Genomic DNA, 4,756 nt, shown 5'->3' with positions numbered 1-4,756 from the left:
CTATCTTCATATCTATGGTTAAACGTTACCCAGCCATTGACCTTCGTCTGTGCGAATGCGCACAGGTTGCCGGAACTCTTACGGGAATCGTCACCTTAGTGTGAGCCAGTAATGAGTGGATGGACAAATACCTATTAAGTACATTACGTATGCGGATTGTGGACGGTTGGGGATGTGAGTCTCACGGGAAGCGTGCGAGGGATAAATTCCTGCAGTCGTGCTGTTCATGTGTGCCCTCGATGGCTCAGATGGATTGAGCGTCTGCCTTGTAAGCAGGAGATTCTGGGTTCGAGTCCCAGTAGGGGCACACTTTTCAGCTGTCCCCATCGAAGTATATCAACAACACCTGTCGGCAGCTGAGGGTTTCAATTAATTATCAGTTGTGAAGGTGATTCGATGAACCCTTTGCCAGGCACTTAAATGTGTTTTGCAGGGTATCCATATAGATGTAGATGATAACTCGTCCCGTGTCGCACGTGCTCAAAATGATTCATACTGCAGAATGCATGCAAACATACTCACCGAAAATACGGACGAATATCAAGTGCAGGCTGCCGAGTGCTGCATATCCAGCTTTGACAGATCGGCTTTTCCTGCGAAGAAGAACAGGAAGTTGCTGTCTAGGAACAATCAGAGGTAGAGGAAGGGTTGATAAATACTCCTTGACTTGCAGACTAAACGTAAATAACGAAAATACATTTTTGGTAAAAATTGGTCAAAACATAATCGGTTGCCCTCCGTATTGGATTAGCTGTTTTGAATATTGAAAATCTGACTTCAGATTCGTTTTCAGCGACATTAAAAATATATATGTAACACTCAGTTCATGCAAATCGAAGTAATAATATAACTAAATGTTTTCCCTAAACTTTGAACACATTTTTTTCGGGTAACTATTTTCTCAGAACGGCATGCAGCATAAATTAAAAGTGGTTCGTTCTCTTAACATCTACCTCTGACCCCTAAAAGTAAACACTTTTCTTAGGAACTTATAGCTATAATATGACATTTGTTAATATTAACTAATTTTTGTGTAGGCATAAGGAGTGAAACAAACCCTCAAAAATCGAACTCAAAGTTCGAATTAGCACTGTATCGTTAAATTTAAGGTTGTTTCATTGCGGTTAGGTATACGCTCCCATAAATTTTATGTTTTATCGACTGATGTTATCCATTTTCAATTTCAGAGGAATAATGTAGTATCAACTGATGTTACCCATTTTTGAATTCAGGTAACATATGAGGTGCCACACTGCACGCGCTCTGCGTACTCCAGTCTCGCAGGCCCTTGATCAAATCATAATTACGGGCGCCATTTTTTATTGAAAATCTAAAATTAAGCTCATAGTATTATCACTCGTAATTCCCAAACAGATCTTTCGAATGTATTTTCATTGTCTCAAAAAGAATTTCAAATGTACCCTTTTTTGCTCATTTGTATGAGAACCTGGCCGTAACGCCGGAATATAGTCACGAGATTTTTTTTCAGAGACGCTGTACGTTCGCGAGAAGACTTTCGTTCTGCGCGTGTCGAAGGACATTCCTCAGATATTACTGTGTGTGTGCTACTCAGTCGTGCCATTTAAGTGTACATCTTTGCATAGTTTTCCTTTCACGATGTAAACAGTGTTCCGCTCAGTTGCTAACTGGCCAGTGAGTGGTTCCGAAGGTATCGGATGTGCGGTGTGTTCGGTCTGCTAGGACAACAGCAGACTAGCGTGGTGCGATGGCAGAAGCAGACACTGAGGGAGCTAGCTGCTGGGACGCCAGCGAACAATTTATGCCAAGTAAGACGAAGAGGACTATTCTAAAATTACGAGCCGTCTCAAAAGTGTTTACCATTGCTAAATCTTGCTGTTGAGTCTGACAAAACTGGCAGTTTTGCCTAGAGATACATTAGAGAGAGCTACAGGAAATCCCCCCACCCCCCTCAATGAATTTTTGGTTGTGATGACAGGCCGATTGGTAGTGTAGCCCGAGATCTAAGTTAGGTTGGAAGGTGGTAATTTGATTGAGAGTTGTTTACGCCAACGATTATGAATGCCGACTAAACGTTGTGCGAGCAGATTGCCCTGTAGCGTAGCCTAGCGTTTCCGTCCGCGCCACATTTAACACACTTTCTCTAACTGTGTACAAAAGTCTCACAACAGCCACGATAACTACGTTTCTGGTGGGGGGAGGGTAGAGTCCACTATGTAACTTTCACTGCAAATTTTAGTAACCGCATAAACTAACCGAAATAGAAGCGTAATTTTAACTATATTTCCTTTTGTGGGAAAATAATGGTTCTCCTCTTTCGGCAGCAACTGTAATATGTAGGCGACTTATTAGTTTTTTTTAACTCTGAATCATGATCTCAATAGACGCAGTGCTATTTTTACGTTACTTGATTTGTGGTCTATAGTAAACAATGCAACGAATTGGTAAATTCTTTGAAGTTTGACGTGTGTTACATAGACGACGTCTGCAATGTTCGTAAGGCCAAGTTTGCATATATTTGGTGTCTGTTTTTTTGGCCATGTACTGTATAATTAAAGGGAGGAGGATTATGTTCAAGGAGCAGTGCATTAGCAGTCTATGGAGAAATTGAGAATTTGGATCTAAAGAACGGCATGCTCGGGCAGTTCGTGCTATTCTGTTGACCACTGTGTAATTCGGACACAGTGATCATTGCCTCTCCCTCGTAACCAGGGGACTCGGGTGCTAATCCTGGTCTGGCACAAATTTTCAACAGTGCCCATTGACTAAAGTCTGTGCCCATTGTCAGCTAATGTCATTGTTTCGGTGTTAAATTGTATTTTGTTCACGATACGTAGTTTGGCTTTTTCATGGATAACAGCTTTGAAAAGCGTACAGGTTATATTGATATTTGCTCGTCGTTAGTCCAAGGCAACTATAGCGATTTATAAACACAGTTGTAGTTCGTATTAAGCCTACATACGTAATTGTGTCCTGTGTTTCTTTACCAAGAACTACTTCGTAAGTAATTCCCGTGTAGTGGTATTTTGTTTTAGTATTTTGTTTAAATATTTATAGACTGCAGGCTTGGATGAAATATGAAACACATGTCCGAAGTTCCTGTTGATACTGCAGATACTGTTTCATCCGTACTAGGGGCCAAAACATTTCATCTAATACAGAAGGACACAATTTGTCTCGAGATTTAGCAATTTTTCGTAATAGAGGCCTTGCTTCGATATATTTTTCTCTAATTCTTGTTTGGATTTAATCTTAAAACACACTAACTCTTCCACCACTTATTCGATATGTGGTTTTATCCATTTCGTAGCCTAGAGTTCCTAAACGGTCGATAATATTAATGATTTCCTTTCTCAATTATATTTTCTGTAAATCTCCTGTTTATGGTTATTGCTAACATGTTTCACGTTCTCACTTTTATTATTTTTATTTTTCTAGTTTTGTGCCTTGTAGCCAAATTTTCTTTGAATCTGGTTTTTAATTCTGAAATAGTAACAGTTGAAGGTCAAGAGAAGATTGCGGTCTATTTGAGGAGAGTGGCTTGGAGATTTTTTATAACAGACGTATACAGGTCATGGGGATCCTTACCTATATACATTTACTTCGAGTGTGATGTAGCCCATTCTCTTGTCATGATCTCGGCTGTATCGCAGCACATTGTCTCGGTTAGGTTGGAGATTTCTGTTGAGAGTTGCCGAAGTCAACGAAAGTGATTACAAAGTAAAGACTGTGCTAACAGAACGATCTGTAGCGTAGTCCAACGCGTTCTTTCTGTCCTTTTAAAGCCTCTTTTAATTAAAAATAACTAAAGCTGCAAGATACAATCACAAAAACTGTATTACGTAATAGAGTAATCCCAGACTATTGTTGTGTAAGTTGTGTGCGTACACTATTTTTTTTGTCAGTGAATATACATTTTTTTACTCATTTGCTGGGTTTCAATTTTCCCCGTTTTCTGGCAAAAAACCTTTTCCTGTGAAGGGCCCATTAGCTTGTCGGTTATATTTGTGACTTTCTCGACGGTCAGTAATTTCCTGATAGTCCATCCACCGGCGTCATTGTTAACATCGGATATAGATTTTAGTATTAGGAAGGCTAATATGAAGCTAATGCATAAGTAGGTCTAATAATTAATAAAAATAGGAATGCGGGTAAGCTACTACAAACAGCATAGTGAACGCATTGTTGTGGCCAAGATAGCCACGAATCCCACGCCTACCAAAGTCGTAAAAGTAGTCCGCAGATGATGAAGAAATTGATGAAATGTGTGATGAGATAAAAGAAATCATTCGGATAGTGATGGGAGATGAAAATTTAATATTAATGGGTGACTGGAATTCGACAGTAGGAAATGGAAGAAAAGGAAACGTAGTAGGTGAATATGGAATGGGGGTAAAAAATGAAAGAGGAAGCCGCCTGGTAGGTTTTTGCCCAGAGCATAACTTAATCATAGCTAACACTTGGTTCAAAAATCATGAAAGAAGATTGTATACGTGGAAGAGACCTGGAGATACTGCAATATTTCATATATATTATATAATGGTAAGACAGAGATTTAGGAACCAGATTTTAAATTGTAAGACATTTCCAGGGGCAAATGTGGACTCTGATCACAATATATTGATTATGAACTGTAGATTAAACTGAAGAAACTGGAAAAAGGTGGGAATTTAAGGAGATGGGACCTGAAAGAACTGACAGAATCAGAAGTTCTAGAGTGTTTCAGGAAGATCATTAGGGAACGATCTACGGGAATGGGGGAAAGTAATACAGTGTG

The 4,756-nt window shown here is 39.5% G+C and overlaps 1 non-coding gene across 1 annotated transcript; it reads left to right on the top strand.

Annotated features, from left to right (window-relative positions):
* The first annotated feature begins 232 nt into the window (after positions 1–232).
* On the top strand, positions 233–307 carry Trnat-ugu (transfer RNA threonine (anticodon UGU)). Its single transcript has one exon. It is a non-coding gene; the product is annotated as a tRNA-Thr (tRNA).
* The last annotated feature ends 4,449 nt before the right edge of the window (positions 308–4,756 follow it).

This window comes from Schistocerca gregaria, unplaced genomic scaffold (genome assembly GCF_023897955.1).
Source record: "Schistocerca gregaria isolate iqSchGreg1 unplaced genomic scaffold, iqSchGreg1.2 ptg000386l, whole genome shotgun sequence".
In the NCBI taxonomy this organism is placed as follows: domain Eukaryota; kingdom Metazoa; phylum Arthropoda; class Insecta; order Orthoptera; family Acrididae; genus Schistocerca; species Schistocerca gregaria.
The sequence above is the reverse complement of the archived record's forward strand: the minus strand, read 5'-3'. Positions and strand labels throughout refer to the sequence as shown.